Source organism: Sphaerodactylus townsendi, linkage group LG16 (assembly GCF_021028975.2).
Source record: "Sphaerodactylus townsendi isolate TG3544 linkage group LG16, MPM_Stown_v2.3, whole genome shotgun sequence".
NCBI lineage: Eukaryota > Metazoa > Chordata > Lepidosauria > Squamata > Sphaerodactylidae > Sphaerodactylus > Sphaerodactylus townsendi.
Genome location: NC_059440.1, coordinates 25,800,776 through 25,817,807, shown reverse-complemented (window position 1 = coordinate 25,817,807; position 17,032 = coordinate 25,800,776). Strand labels below are relative to the sequence as shown.

The 17,032-nt window shown below is 45.5% G+C and overlaps 1 protein-coding gene across 2 annotated transcripts in view; it reads left to right on the top strand.

The window, feature by feature from the left end:
• Positions 1-17,032, top strand: part of PLCH2 (phospholipase C eta 2) — a 308,320-nt gene that overhangs the window by 132,412 nt on the left and 158,876 nt on the right. The gene's annotated exons all lie outside the window — the stretch shown is intronic.

Sequence of the window (17,032 nt, the reverse complement as noted above, 5' to 3'; positions counted from 1 at the left end):
CCAATCAGTAAGTGTTGGGGTGGAACTTGTTATGCAAAGATGTGGTTGATCGTATGGTATTGCGGGTGGGGCTTATCAGTCCAGGGAGTGATTCACATGTTCATGCCCTGCAGCAGCAGTAGTATTGGTGAATGCAAATCCAGTGTTTGGGTGGAGTCCATTGTTCATGAACTTAGCATGCCCTTGGGGTTTGCTTTTGGTGTTTTTAAGTACTGGTAGCCAAGCTTTGCTAATTTTCAAAGTCGCTTCTTTCCTGTTGAAGTTGTCTTGGTGTTTGTGAATTGCAATGGCCTCTCTGTGCAGTCTGACAAAGTAACCTTCTGAATTGTGCAGAATTTCAGTGTTTTCAAATCATAGCAAAGTGTTAGCCCTGTTGGTCCTGTTTAGTACATGGAAATGAGAGGCCACCAAAGAACCCCAGAGTTGCTGCACAGAGACAGGCAATGGCAAACCACCTCTTTTTGTCTCCTGCCTTGACAACCCTATGGGATTGCCATAAGTCTGCAGCAACTTGCTTGGACTTTCCACCCCCGGTCAAGTACTGGCCCCCATTCATATTTCTCTAATGCAGGTAGAACCTTATCTTGAGCATGTTGCCTTCTAGCACTCACATCTTTACCCTGGATTTCTTTTCTCTTACACACAGTTCCCCAAACCTTGGTTGTACAATGGAGAGAGAACGTGCCGTGTCCTTGATGCATCGTTGGTGAAGCTGTTCTTTAAAGGAAGGCTTTCTCTCTCGTGGACTTTCTTGAGTCTTCCCGAGCTGGCCCTTTGCAAGAATGTATTTGTTTTATCTCTTTTTATCTGCCTGTGGAGCACAGCTTAGATCATTCTGTGGAGGAGACTAGGTGTGAATTTTTCAGTCTCATACCAAATGGCAGGACTTGATGATATTTTGGTAAAGATGAGCAACGTTCCCCATTTCATTTATTTTTAAATCGGTTTTCATTTTGTCATTGGTTTCTGTCCTCTCCTTTTTCTGCTGCGGGTTTTGTAGATTTATTTTGTATATTCAGGCTGAACTTTTTATACACCGTTTATTTGGGATTTATGCTTATAATTGGCATCATTTATACATTAGGTACAGTACTGATGCACAAATAATGCGGGGAAATGTGCTCCAAGGAAATAGATAACAGCATGAAAATAAAGTATCATGGGTTAGCTTTTGCACAACAGAAAATCAAAATCAACACAGGGACTGGGGGTTAGAGCAGCTGGGCTGAAGGAGTCAAAACCATCTCTTACATTTATTGTCACAATGTTGCCACTATGGGACTGTATATTTATCCAATGTGAGCAGTATATATAGTTATGGCCACTATCGTCAATGGCTTGAAAGCTGTATCAGACAGATTCATGGAGGAAGAAGAGAAGGAGGAGGAGTTTGGATTGATCCCCTGCCTTTCTCTCTTGCAAAGAGTCTCAAAACAGCTTACAAACTCTTTTTCCCTTCCTCTCCCCACAACCACACTGGGCCTTGTTCAAAAAGTTGACTGGCTTACTACTGTAGATGATGCTGATCTATTATATCTGATTTTTCTTTCCATGTGAGTGACTTCTTTGCACAAACCATCCTTTGCCCATGGACGAGCAATGAATGCTCTTGTGTCTATTAGGACACTTGCCTCCAATTATGAATGTGATCTATAAAATTGTGGATATTTATTGCATCCCTAGAAGGGTCACGTTCTTCACTGGAATGTATGCCAGTAAAGGTATCTGTATCTATCTTAACTAGAAGAAGAGAAGAGTTTGGATTTACACCCCGCCTTTTTCTCCTGTAAGGAGTCTCCAAGCGGCTTACAAACTCCTTTTCCCTTCCTCTCCCCACAACCCACCCCTGGTGAGGTAGGTGAGGTTGAGAGAGTTTGGGGAGAACCCTGGCTAGCCCAAGGTCACCCAGCAGACCTCATGTGTAGGACCAGGGAATCGATCCTAGTTCACCAGGCAAGAGTCCACCACTCATGTGGAAGAATGGGGACTCAAAACTGGTCCCCTAGATTAGAGTCCACCACTCTTAAACACTACGCCATACTGTAGAGGTCCATCAATGGCCATGAGCCATGGTGACTTAAGGGAACCTTCACATCCAGAGGCAGTAGCCAAGGAACACCTGTGTTAGAAGTCAGCAGCAGGGTTGGCCTTGCTTAATACATGGAATGGGAGAACCCCAAGGAAGTCCAGAGTTGCTGCACAGTGGCTGGCAATTGCAACCATTCCTGTCCATCTCGGTCCTTGAGAACTCTATGGGATTGTTGCAAGTCAGCTGTGATGTGATAGGACTTTCCACCCTCACTTTCTTGGCCACCATGTTTTTTTTTTTTTGGCCTTCAAGTGACGGATGGGACGATATGTGAAATAGTAAGCCCAACTAGATGGATCACTGGTATGATCAATCAGGACTCTTCTTATGTACTTATTAAATTTTGCTGAAAAGTCTGCACTGCCTGCAGCCCTTTTCCAGTCAACTTGACAGCGAAGAAGGATGCTAAATATGGGTTGCCAAAGAACATGTCGGGGAATAGCTGTTGTGGGTTTTCTGTGGCCTCACTTTGGTGTGGTAGGAGTTTTGATGCTCCCGAAGCCTAATCGTGCAGCCGATTGCCTACAACTGGCATCTCAGAGAAAGGTCACGGTCCCATGACTCGCCTCTGAAGATGCCAGCTGTAGATGCAGGTGAAATGTTAGGAGCTAAAACTTCCAGACCGTGGTCACACAGCCCCGGAAATCACAACAGCCCACTGATTCCGTGTATAGCCTTCCATAATACATTTAATGGAATGTTTGCTGCCTTCACAGTTCCATCATAGAACTCTATAGAATTCTGCGCATATTATGGAACAGCTCAGGTCCATTGCTGCCAGTCCAGATGATGAAGAAGAAGAGTTTGGATTTAAATCCCACCTTACTCTCCTGTAAGGAGGCTCAATGTGGCCTTCCAGCTCCTTTCCCTTCCTCTTCCCACAACAGACACCTGTGAGGCAGGCGAGGCTGAGAAAGTTCAGAGAGAACTGTGACTAGCCCCAGGTCACCCAGCAGGAATGTAGGAGTGCAGAAACACATCTGGTTCACCAGATAAGCCTCTGACACTCAGAGGGAGGAGTGGGGAATCAAACCTGGTTCACCAAATTTGAATGCACCTGCTCTTAGCCACTACGCCACGCTGCCTCTGAACAGCACCTTGCCAGAAGTTCATTTTTCTCAAAAACAGGCCTTTGGTATCTCTGTTCTCCAGACTGTATTGTTGCCCCAGTGGAAGCATAACATGCTGTTAAAGAGCGGGTGTCGGGTTCGAAAGCGCACTTCCAGCGGTGTCCGCCGCAGAAGGGCCTCATCCCGAGGAGGCGCGCAAATTGCTCGGCCGAAAAGGAGGGGCAAAGAGTGGGAATGTAACCTACTTCTGCAAAGGCAGTGTTAAACATATGCAATAGACAAGAAAACACAGGAGGAGGCTTTGGGCTGGATGTTTCTGAGGCTGTTTTCCACCAGCGCTGCAGATAATAGCGTGTTGGAGTGCTAGAGGTGAGCAGCTAGCTGGTCCCCAATACATACTCTGCTGCTCTGCTGAGAAATGCGCCATGGAGGGGGCTTTTGAAATCAGGATTGTCTCCTCCACCAGGTAATCTCCCCAGCCAAAGTACAAATTAGCTGCTGCTGTTTTCTGTTTCTGTTAAATTAACTATGACATTTGGAAAGGGAAGATATAAGGGGGTAGGGAAGAGCGGCTGCAGGCTTATAAAAAAAAAGAGGCTCTCCAGGGGTAGCAACATCCTGACAAAAAGCAGAGGCTCTGTGAGTGTAGGCTCAGGTAGTTGTGATTCAGCAGATGGGAGTGGTATTCTGCACCCACTCAGAGGCACACTTTTCATCCCAGATGTCTCAAGAGCGTAGCACTCAGCTGATTCCAGCTGTGAAAGCCTTCGATGATAAATTGAGGGTTCTTAACGTTCCCTTTCCACTTCAGGAACACTTTGGAACTCTGAAATTTGGGAAGAAACTGAGGCGAGGGAAGTCTTGGACGTATCGAAACAAGACGTCCAGAGATAAAACAAGACACAAACCACAGTGGGGATGTAGAGGGGGGAAGAACCAAAAAAGACGCCATGGGGCTGTTATTTTGCTGTGGGAGGTAAGGCAGGAAAGCATGCAGATGAGGCTGTGACATTGTGCCACTCTTGAGAGTGTGTCTCTCGTCAGGGTAAGAAGATGTCACAACACTTCACCCTCCTGGGTTGAAAGGAGCAATGGTTCAGACCTTGTGAACTGCAGTGACATTCAAAGGCACTTTCAAGGAAATGGTAATTTGGGCTGCGTGGGTTGCCTTTATCTTTGTGTTTTGGTGGGAAGGCAGGAATAACCTCTTGATCGAAGGTGAGGGAAACCCTTTCTGTCAATCTCTGTGTAGGCTTGCATCTCTTTTTCCCACCTCTTATTGACCCAAAGTGAGGTGAACTTGTGCCTTTAGCTTGTAACATGCTCTCGCAGCCTGGGGCATGTTACATATCTACCACATTTTCATCCACCCTTCCTCCAAGATGCTTAAGATGGGGTTCACTTTTCTTCCAATATATCCACAGATCAACCTGATGAGGGGGAGAGAGAGGGAATTTATAGCTCACATGAGCTTTATGGTTGAGTGGGAAATTGAATCTGAGATTCCTGGATCCTTGTTCAACTCTCTGACCATTAGTCTACTCAGAGGCATACTGTGTGGCTGGCTGGATTGGGCCTACCCTTGAAAACTATCTGGAAGATTACACTAGCTGCTTGCTTCCCGTTAACACTTGATCGGCCCTCCAAGTAATGTTTCAGAGCGGTCGTCGTAATTAGAGAAGTTACAGGTTTTGCAGTGAACCTGTCTTTGGGGACTTTGGAAAGGTGATCTCAGATCCTTTCCAACAGAGAAGTTGTGGGTATCTTCGTAGAAGAGTTCAGAATGCACTGGCGTGAAAGCCTATCGCTTAACAGCTAGAAGAAATCAGCACCTGGGCTTTTTCCTGATCATAAAAGTGCCCGACCTCTGGACACATTATTGGCTTACTCTTAGTAACCAAGAGCAATTAAAGACCAAATGTGCTCACTTGCCCAGTAATGAATTGAGTTCTCTTTCCTGGCAAGGTAAATATAATCATTATTCTTCATTTAGGTAATTAAATGGAACAGTCATTTCCAAAATGTACTTTTCAAGTCATTTCCACCACCCTAAAGTGAAACAAGCAATTCCCTCCCCGTTTTTCCCAGTGGCTTGGTTTTCTTGATGAAAGGAGAAATGTTTCACCAGGTCATCTCCACTTATAGAGCACCAATCTTATATTGCTAATGAATCTAATATGTGTACTACTGTCTCTCTCCTAGGGCATATTTAACTAATCTTGAAATACTTAAACCTTGGAGGACTTTCACTCAGACACAATGTTGTACTCTCCCTTCAGCGATCCTTGAAGGCTTATACGGGGAGATTCCTTATCAGGGAAAGACCATGTCCCCGTGAATCAGGTCATCTAGAAAGAATAGAATATGTGTTTCTCCCAAGTCAGTATCATAAAAATATATGTACGAGTTTTATGTTGTCACTGCTGCACAGATTTTCAGGTCACACAGGGCAATTATATATTTCCTTGCAGCTGACAGATACCAATCCAGATATAACATACGGCGTTGGAGATTTTGTGTATCAGCTCTTGGAATACTCTATAGGATGGTCTGTGCTGCAAATCAGGCTTAATGAATATTAAAGTTGCCTTATTAGAGTATGCTGTAATTTGATAGTTATAGTTTCTTCATCTGCCAATTTCATGGTTCTATTATGCCTCCCCCTCTTTTTAGTTTATAAGCTTTAGGTTCCTTTTTAACATTCACATTTTATCCCATTTCCTGTACGTTCCTATACCTTTCTTGTGTTCCTTTTTTTCTGCAGCAGATTCTTTTAGATACATATTTAACGTTTGGATATATATTCACTTTAAACTGGCTGTATTTTATCTACCTTATGCTGGTCTATGACCATAATAAAGACTGACGGTCTAACATTTCCCCTAGGTCCCAGGGACGGGGCCTATTTGTCGATGCCTGGTAAATCACTGTCCCTATCTCTCTCTCTCCCCCCCCCCCGCCGCCCGCCCCATCTTTTTGGCAATGCCTTGTTAAAATATAAGTTGTCATTCTTCAGAATTCAGCTCTCTCCCCTGGTCCCCAACCTTAAATCTAAGATTGGGGCTAGAGGTACCGCTTGCCCGGAGTGCTCATGAATGTTAATGCGTGCATATGAGCATCAAGTTGCCGTGCCACCCGGAGCCTGTTTTTTTCACTCACTACACTGGCAAGGATTCATTTTAAACTGATAATAACAAAGGGGAAGAAAATTGAATGTATGACCAAAAGAAGCAAACGCCCTCCCCGCTTTTGGAAAGGTTGTCGAATAGGCAGAGGAAGCGGATGCAGCAGCCAAAATAGAATCTGCAGCCAAGCATCAGGGGGGTGCAGAGGACAGGGGTCCCCCAGTATCAGAAAAGGGGATCAGCAATTTGTCACTGTCCCTCTGTTTGTAAGATGATAGGGAGAAAAGAATATCAGAGATGGATTTTGCTCCCCCTGGCCCGAGCACCCGGGAATTTCTTGCTGCGCCTTCACTTCATAGCATTTTTGTGCAATACAATTTTAAGAATCGGGGTTTTTTTTATTTGATGTATTCCTGCTCTGCATTTTCTCTCCTCTTTTTTGCCCCTAGAGGACCTCATATATATCTGGTGAATGGCAAGAACAGCACTCTGCCAAGTTCCCAAATCAAAATTTTGGTTGAGGTAGGCAATCCTATTTTTATCCTCGCAGATCATTAGGAACAGTTTTCCCTGGTGATTTGAATGCAGGTTACAAGGAAGACCAAAAAAGTCGCAGAGAATGTTTAAGAAAAGTTCTTGCTACAGAGATACAATTCGGGGGGGGGGGGTGTTCCTGATTCTCTCCTTTCCTACTTCTCCTCCCATCCCTCTGAGGGCAGGGGTGTCAAACTCACGGCCCTCCAGATATTAATGAACTACAATTCCCATCTGTCCCTCCCAACATGAGCATTGGCTATACTGGCAAGGGCTGATGGGAATTGTAGTTCATGAACATCTGGAGGGCTGCGAGTGTGACACCTGTGTCTTAGGGCATACCCACAGCAAAGACTGGTTCCATAGTCATATCCTTTCCCCAGAGAATAGAAAGAATCATCCTCCTGTACGGAAACCTAAGGTCGTCGAATGAAAATACCAAACACCCCCACTAAACTAGTTCCCAAAATTATTTCTGAGGAATCTATTAATGTTACAAAATTGATCTGAGCATCTAGTTTGGATATATCCCAGTGGAACCTTTCACTATTCCTGCTTATGAAAGAGCTGAAAATCAACCCATGCATTTAGCAAAGACAAACTTATGTTCATTCTTTAGTATTTCCATTAAAAAAAAACTACTAGTCATTGTTTTGCTTTGCAGACTTTTGCCCATTTGTTTAAAAGTTGGCCCTTGTATTCTTCATGGAGTTGGTGCATCGGTAACCATGGGAACGAAAATCCCATTGGTGGGGGACAGTTTTGTGACACCCACAGATGACAAAAAAGAGAGAATTTATAGAAGGGTTTGAAACTGTGCCATCAGTGGTGTGAAAGGAAGGAGTGCTGGAAAAGGGACTCTATTTTTTAAATCTGCCTGCATTGTAGAGCTTCCTAGCAGAAGAAAGGCTTAGCTCCACATTTTCATGGGTCCTTGGACATTTTGGGATAAATGCATTTGGCAGAGACCAACTTACTGGTAGTCCCGGGCCCCTCTACAATCCGGCTGGCCTCCACCCGGGCCAGGACCTTTTGGGTATTGGCCCCCGTTTGGTGGAATTCTCCATTACCACCCCTCCGGGCCCTGCGGGACCTGTAAAACAGTATTATTTCTCTAGGCCTTTGGTGGAGAGGGATAGCTGTGGAAAGAGGCCTCTTCTATGTTCGTTTATGTTTCAATCTATACTGAGTTACCATCTGACCTACCCTCGCGGAAAGCAACGTTACCATCTTTGCCATCTGATTTTTTGCATTTGTATTCAATTGAACGATAGGTTTTTAATTAAGATCTATACTGTAAATTGTTTTAGTTATGCTGTTTTAAATTTGTGTTTCCATTTTTTAAGGTGGATTGTACACCACCCAGAGCCCTCCGGGGAGGGGGGGTGTCGGTCTATCACATTTAAATAAATAAATAAATGAATACATGAATGAATGAATTTTTTAAAACCCCAATCATTCCTGCTTTATTCCTTTTTATACCAACATATCTAATTCTGAGCATGGCCCCGGAACGTGGATGGACAAATCCACAAAATGGGGCCATGTACAGATAGACAGATGTGTCTACAAACTTGGAGCAGAAAAATTTGAAAAGTGAGAAAAAATGTACTGTGGTAAATCCCGCAGGACTAGGTTCTCATTTGACAGAACGTTCCACCAGGCATAAGGACACCCTTATCTGGTATATGGTTGAAACTCCTTTAACTCTCCTAGGGGGTATAGAGGAGCAGATCTTCTGAACGGAGATTATCCAACTCCTCCCATCATTTCACAGAGGTGCACTGGGGCACTCTGTTATATTTCCAGTGTCTCTGTCTGCAGGCCTTGATGCTGTCCTCTGACAGAGGATCATATTTGCTCCTATTCCATTACACACTACTTTTCTTTGCCCGCTGTTCATTAAACTGATCACGTCCATTATTGTCTTTTAAATAATCATATTTTAATGTAATGTTTAATCTTTGGTTATGCAATGGCTGCTAACTGAGCACATCGAGCAGCATTTGCTGTCTGAACAGGAGGTTATGGATGGAAAGGGTGAAAGGGAAAGAAATGCACTGGCAATTTGTGTGCCCATAGACATGCATATCAACTGGAGTCAAGATGCATGTTTCCTCTTCTCCCATGAATATGAAGCATCATGGAGGATTTTGAAGAGAGTGAGAATCTGAAAAACTCTAGTAGGCATGTGCAGATGAACACACAGTCTTTCTAAGAGTCAGGGATTCTTTGATTTGCCTTAATTGCTGCTGTGCATGCAGAAGGCCAGCACATTGGTGCTGGATCTTCCTCACAAGGGAATGTTCTTTTTGGGGAGGGTTTCAATGTTTTTATTTTGTCCTTCTAAATCAACTTACAAAGCTTATACAAAAACATAAGTTCACCTATTTAGAAAGGAAGAGGAGGAGGAGGAAGAGGAAGAGGAAGAAGAAGAGGAAGAGGAAGAGGAAGAAGGCGGAGGCGGAGGCGGCGGGGGGGGGTTGGATTTATACCCCGCCTTTCTCCCCTGTAAGGAGACTCAAGGTAGCTTACAAGCTCCTTTCCCTTCCTCTCCCTACAACAGACACCTTGTGAGGCAGGTGGGGCTGAGAGAGTTCAGAGAGAGAACTGTAACTAGCCCAAGATCATTCAGCAAGAATGTAGGAGTGCAGAAACACATCTGGTTCACCAGATAAGCCTCTTCCACTCAGGTGGACGGCGGTTCTCCAGATTACAATCCACCTGCTTTTAACCACTACACCACTCTTATTTCATATAGACTTTCAGTTTCTTCTACATCAAATGGAAATAGTCCACACCTGGGATTAGAATCTATCCCCGGCTGGTTCTACGTTTTCATCTGAGAACCCTTCTCTACAGTACTCCCATTTCATGGTCCTCTATGACAACTGATAACAAAAAATGGTGTAGATGGTCCACTGTAGGTTCAGGGTATTTCAGAAGAGCAGAAGAATATGGAATATCTTTCACTGTTGTGCCCAAAGCCCACTGACTTAAACAGACTAAAGAAATGCTGGAGAAAGTCTGGGATATTTCCTCTGCAGGAATGAACAACAAGATACATGCAGACTCTCAGGACTATCTTTTCTCATCTTTTTTTTAAGAAGTCCGTTGGCAAAAGAAACTTAAGCCAGCTTTGTTTAACAAACACATTCTGGGAAATGACGCTGTTCTCCCCAGGAAGCCCTGCTAGAATTGCAAGGGTTTTAAATGTCTATCCAACTGGAAGAAGGGGAAATTTTAGTCTGTTTCTCTCCCCCCACCCCCCACCCCGCTGAGCTATCAAAGTTGCTTTGAGTTCACTCATTGTGATTCTCGCAAGGGGGTAAATAATATCTTTCTTTTTATATAGTGCTTTGGTTACGAAGCTCGTAGACCACACTTAGAAGGCTAAGCGTTGCCCAAGGTCCCCTGGAAATAGCAGTAAAATTTTCAAAATATTTATGTGGTGGTGGGAATAAAGGAAAGAAAGAAAAGAAGACAGAACCGATTTAATATCATCCTCCAAGAGGAAAACCAGTCAAAGGCCCCGGGTGGGGTACAAGAAACCATAAACCATAAAATCTACGTTGCAGTGAGGAGCACGTCAGGTTTGTTTTTGCAGTGAGGGCAGAGCTGTTTTCCGGAGGCAGGTTGAGCCAGGTAAATTGAATCCAGGAGAGAGAGAGAGAGAGAGAGATGGAGGGAACAAGTCCATCACATTATGTGCTTTTAATAGCCCTTCCTCTGCTTGGCATGATAGATTCCCAAATTTACATGCACATCTTCGCTTGCCATATTTCTCAGGTCAATTTCTGCAAAAAAAAAAAAGAAAACTGTTTCGCTTCCAGCTATAATGAGCAGCCCTTCTCTTTGGAGGCTGTCTGGCACGGCACGGGGACGGGAGGCATAAATAAAAAACGTCCAATGGGAGTCTTGTGCATCATCGCCATTCTCCACAGAGCTGGATTTTTGAGATGGGGGAGGAAATGACTTGGGTGCAAAGGCCCTGGACTGCATAGAAGAGAGCAAAGAATGACTGCTTTTCCGTGTCTTTGGCTTTTGTTCTCTCTCTTTCTCTGGTTTGACCTTGATTATGATCCATTCGGGGAATGCAACAGTGGTGTACGGATGACAAATGCTTTAAATAAATTAACCGCAGAAGAGTCGTGCAGTGGAATCAAATGTTCCTGGACAGAGTTGCAGAGGTCTGCAGGTGGTAATTGGAGGTTTCATTAGGGGACAAGTTTTCTGGGTATAGAAATCTAGGGTGGCATGGAGATTCTATATAACCCTATCCCTAATGTGCTATTTTCTAAGTTTGGGGAAATTCTCCTCCCAAGGGGGAGTATTCAAACAATCACTACCTCTCTCCCCACCCAAGGGCTTACACCAGCATGGTGTAGTTGGTAACAGCAGTGGACTCTAATCTGGGGAACCGGGTTAGATTTCCCGCTCCTCCACATGAAGCCTGGTGAGTGACCTTGGGCGAGTCACAGTTCTGCGGAACTTTGTCAGCCTCACCTACCTCACAAGGAAGGGGTGGAATTTGTAAGCTGCTTTGAGACTCCTTACAGGAGAACAAAGTGGGGTATAAATCCAAACTCTTTTCCTTCTTAAGTGGGTACAGTCCAGGAATAACTTCTCCCATTGATTGTGTTCAACACACTGGCCTTTGAGAGGCCAGTTTTACATGGATGAGATCTTCACCTCCATGCAAGTGATTGTTACTTCCAAATGTAATGATGGTTGCTGGTGGATATAGTTTTTGGAAGGGATTAGACACACCTATGGAGGATCAGTCTATCATCAATAGCTGTTGGATGGGATGGTAGATGGAACTCCATGTTCAATGTTGGTGTCCTTCAGAGTGCCACACTCAGGGGAAAGACAACCGAGAAAGGTACCTTGCTTGTGTTTGTCCAGAGCCAGCTGGCTGGCCACTCCTGAAAACCAAATGCTGAACTCAATGGACCTTGTTCTGATGTAAAGGCACATCCTGGGCCCGTCACCTGCCAAGAGGTGCAGGCTCCCTCCTCTCTTTTGAAGACCCTCCGGATCATTTATCATGGTGTTAGGCTGATCACTGTAAAGGAAGATGGGACTCTGGAAATTAAAAATCCTCAGGGGCCCGGCAGGTTACCATTTCAGCTGACATGGTTTATTTTCCCATCCATTTTGTAAACTGTTCAGTCATCAGGCAACCTAAATGATGATTAATTGATGGCATTTCAGTCTCAAGAGGCAGTGCTCCATTTTTTTTAAATACCCAGAAAGAACATTGATGGGATCAGAATTTTAAAATGGATTAATCATATCATGGGACATCATGCGATCTCCAGATGAGATGCCTTAATCACAGAAACTGGCGCAAAAGGTATAATCTGCCTCTCGACCGTTCCTCTGTTGTTTCGGCTCAGCATCCTCTTGGCCGAGCAGCAAATGAGGAATTATTTAGTCCAACTGTGCAGATGGCTGCTTTATTTATTTACTGTGCTCTGCATTTGGGGACAAACAGGAGTAGGATTTGATGCTATGAGTGGAGTGTTTGGCCTCATGCGAGACCCAAATACCTTAGACATGACCTTTGTGGACCCTTCCCCCAGCTATCTTTCCAGGTGGTCTTCCAAGCTGTCTTTTTAAAGTGAGAAGCTGAAGTTAGAAATGCTAGCTAAGTTCATATTTCTTTTACTCAGGCCCAAATAGTGGGAGGAACTACTGTAATTTCGGTAGGGAAGGCAGGGAGGGTCAAAAGCTGAACGTGCAGTGAGCTCCTTCACTTTCTCTGTGAAGGGAGAGAAAAAGTTTCACTTTAAGAGCTTTTGGAAACCACGGGGATTCCCCGGTCTGAGGGCAGGGTGACTGCTAACGAGGGGAAACCGCATGCGTAACTGAGAATCAAACTCAAAAGGAATGTACGCTCAATGTGAAGGAGACTACAAGTGTGTAAAATGAGCGCCAGTGGCTGCAATGATTGTCAGCAATGTGATCATTACACCTCCAACTTCTCTGGTTTTTGATTGGTTGTCCAGGCTAGCTCCGCCTCCCCTCTTCATCTGCTGCTGCTTGGTGTGTGGCTGACCAGATGGCCAATCAAAAGGGTGAGAGAGTCTCCCTGCCTGTTTCTTCCTCTCTTCCTTCACCACAGAGCACACCGGCTGCAGGTTCACCACATCACCCAATGAACTATGGGGAATTTCCAAGATGCATGAAAACTCAATTCAGGTGTGCTAAGAACTATGTTCCCCTGTGTCATACCTGGTGTCAGAGATTATGAACTGCGGAATGTGCCTCTTTAGACTAGTTGAGGGGATGCATCTAACAAGGCAATCAAGGTCAATATGATATATTCCGTGGATGTTGTATATATCACAGGAAGCTCTGCTGTGGTTCACGTGGAACACTCCCTATGCTGGCAAGATGCTTAAAAAAGAAAATGATCTCATTATTTCTTCATGGTGTGATCGCTTATGAGGTTTTTTGAAAGGTGCCGAGGGGTCTTGCCCTGCCCATTGCTTTATTTTGGTGAAGATAATTTGTTTGCGTCAGACTCCCTGTTCCTCCGACTGCTTCCTCAATCTCATTTTTTGCTTCGCTGTCTCCCAAGGAGGTTGTTTACCTTCTTGTACATCCAAAATTTAATTTTGCATGCATTGCCTGCTTCGCAAGAACAGCGAGGCCCTAGGAAACTGAAGGGGATGGGAGGAAATGTTAACAACTCCTTGTTCACTGACTTGATTGACTTAGGTTAGGTGGAAGCAGGGAGCTTGGATTTATACCTTGCCTTTCTCTCCTGCAAGGAGACTAAAGGCTGCTTACAAACACCTTTCCTCACAACAGAAAAACACATCCAATATCCCATACAAGACAGACCAGTTCTTCTAGTCACAGTTCTCTCAGAACTGTCATAGCCCCACCTACCTCACAAGGTGCCTGTTGTGGGGAGAGGAAGGGAAAGGAGCTTGTAAGCCACCTTGAGTCTCCTTGCAGGAGAGAAAAGTGGGGTACAAATCCAAACTCCTCTTCCTTCTTCTCAGTCTCTTTGGGCTCAAAAATTCACAGCTGCATATTTTTAGAGCTTTGCAGCTGCCTCTCTTTGCATGAAACCTGAAGTTGTATCTGATGGGTGCTCCAAAAACTTCTTCCCACTAACTGTAGTTCCCTGGAAGTAAGCAGGATCTTTATAGCTCCCAGTTCTTCATCTATCCTTCATGCTCTTTTTTAGAGCTGTTGTTTACTACTGATTCCGTAGAGCGCTCTATAATAGGCAAGGTGAGTTGGGCTCCCTAGCAGAGGCCTGCCATTAAAAAGGCCAGCCAAAGGTGCGAAAGGCAACCAGAGACAGAGGTCTGAGCCAGGAAGTCCCAAAGGGATCAGGGTGATGAGCGTTCCTTACAGGGACGGGTTGCTGTGGCGATGGTTGTAATGATGCCATGCCCAGGGGGATGCTACCTGGAAGGACCAGAGAAGGTAGAAACAGCAGCAGGGAATCTCTGGTGCAGATAGTTAAATGCTGATGGCCTTTCCTCTGGATAGGAAGCATCACACCTTTCACAGAGGGCACAACAGCACAACAGCACAACAGCAGGGTGAGAAAGGGTTTTTGTAAAAAGCGTAAATACACAAAGACTAGTTTTAAAGTAATTTCCTTTTCCCAAGAAACCAGCAGGCGTGCGGGGAGAAAAGACGAATCTTTAATTATTGGCCATTGTGAGAGTCAATGCAGTGCTGTGGTTAAGAGCGACAGACTCTAACCTGGAGAACCGGGTTTGATTCCCCACTCCTCCACATGAGCAGAACTGGGTTCTGTTCCCCACTCTTCTACATGAAGCCTGCTGGGTAACCTCGGGCCAGCCACAGTTCTCTCAGATCTCTCTCAGCCTCACCTCCCTCCCAAGGTGTCTGGGCGGAGAGAGGAAGGGAAGGGGATTGCCAGCCACTTTGAGGTGGGGTAGAATTCCAAACTCTTTTTCTTCTTCTGAAGATACTTGCTTATCTTAGGAGCAGCAGTGGCGTAGGAGGTTAAGAGCTCATGTATCTAATCTGGAGGAACTGGGTTTGATTCCCAGCTCTGCCACCTGAGCTGTGGAGGCTTATCTGGGGAATTCAGATTAGCCTGTGCACTCCCACACACGCCAGCTGGGTGACCTTGGGCTAGTCACAGCTCTTCGGAGCTCTCTCAGCCCCACCCACCTCACAGGGTGTTTGTTGTGAGGGGGGAAGGGCAAGGAGATTGTCAGCCCCTTTGAGTCTCCCGCAGGAGAGAAAGGGGGGATATAAATCCAAACTCTTCTTCTTCTTCTTACTCTTTGGCTCTTGAATGCCTGGTCTTGCCAGCGCCCACCCTCAGATTCCCTGGCCTTCTCACTATGGAAAAGGGTGCCGGTTGGTCATCCTCCTCCATTCAGTCCTTGAATCCCAATCCCGCCTTGGATTTCAAAGAGCCGTCAATACAGAAAACGCAAGCTGTTCTCCTCGGACTATTGACTCACTGACTATGTTTTCCATGAGTGGTGGTGGTTGTGGGGAGAATGGCAAGCTGCCTCCATTTCTCTCCTCCATGATGTAGTAACCAGAAAGGAATGGGAAGACAGCCAGCAAATGTTAAGAATGGGTATTGGCTTTGGCATTTGCTGCTGGCCCCAAGACGCTGTTCGTGAGAAGACAGGTGGCAATCTCTTTGATAGGATTTTTCAGGGAAAGCATTCACCCCCAAGGTTAGCCTTGGCCTCTCTCTTCGAATTTCTCTGCAAGAAGAAGAAGAGTTGGATTTATATCCCCCTTTCTCTCCTGCAAGGAGACTCAAAGGGGCTTGCAATCTCCTTTCCCTTCCCCCCTCACAACAAACACCCAGTGCAGGAGCAGCAGTGGCATAGGAGGTTAAGAGCTCGTGTATCTAATCTGGAGGAACTGGGTTTGATTCCCAGTTCTGCCACCTGAGCTGTGGAGGCTTATCTAGGGAATTCAGATTAGCCTGTACACTCCCACACACGCCAGCTGGGTGACCTTGGGCTAGTCACAGCTTCTCGGAGCTCTCTCAGCCCCACCTACCTCACAGGGTGTTTGTTGTGAGGGGGGAAGGGCAAGGAGACTGTAAGCCCCTTTAAGTCTCCTGCAGGAGAGAAAGGGGGGATATAAATCCAAACTCTTCTTCTTCTCTTCTAGGTGGGGCTGAGAGAGCTCCGAAGGTCTGTGACTAGCCCAAGGTCACCCAGCTGGCATGTGTGGGAGTGCACAGGCTAATCTGAATTCCCCAGATAAGCCTCCGTAGCTCAGGCGGCAGAGCAGGGAATCAAACCCGGTTCCTCCAGATTAGAATACACCTGCTTTTAACCACTACACCACTTCTGCTAGAGAAGATGGGTCTGTGGGTGATCTCCTCTGTATCCTCCCTAATACCGCTGGAAAAACTTCAAATCCCAAACCAATGTTCTTTTTCAGGGCTGGCTCGGGGATCGTCCCCATCTGGTATTTCTCACTCAGTATTATGCTTATAGGTTGCCCTTCCCCATTGAACGGGCTCAGGGTGGCTCAGAGCAATTAAAAGACATCTTATAACCCAGGTTCCTTGCAGACTTCCGACTCCTCAATTCGTACTGTCATTCGAGTCCTGCGATTTCTGTACCTTCCCAGGAAAAGCAGGACAGGATTTCTCCCAATTTTACATAAGCGGGATGCTGAGTGTGAAATCACCTGCCCCCCCTCCCAACCAGCCAGTTAGATAAGAGCCCCTCTCCTGCCACCCCACCTCGTAGTTCCAAACTAATGAATTTATTCCACCTCCTGAACCATAGTAGCTGTTGAGGGAGGAAACACATATGCCAGGAAGGTGTTAAAACCTATAGCAGAGTGCTTATTTGTTTTAATTTAATTTATTTAATTTTGGGGGGAGCAGGAAGAAGAGCGAAGAAGAAGAGTTTGGATTTAAACCACACCTTTCTCTCCTGTAAGGAGACTCAAGGTGGCTTACAAGCTCCTTTCCCTTCCTCTCTCCACAACAGACACCCTGTGAGGTAAAAGGGGCTGAGTGAGTTCAGAAAGAACTGTAACTAGCCCAAGGTCACCCAGCAGGAATGTAGGAGTGTGGAAACACATCTGGTTCCCCAGATAAGACTCTGCCACTCAGGTGGAGGAGCGGGGAATCAAACCCAGTTCTCCAGATTAGAATCCACCTGCTCTTGACCACCACACTGGCTCTTTCAGTGCCCTGATATTAGGGAGGATGCAGTGGA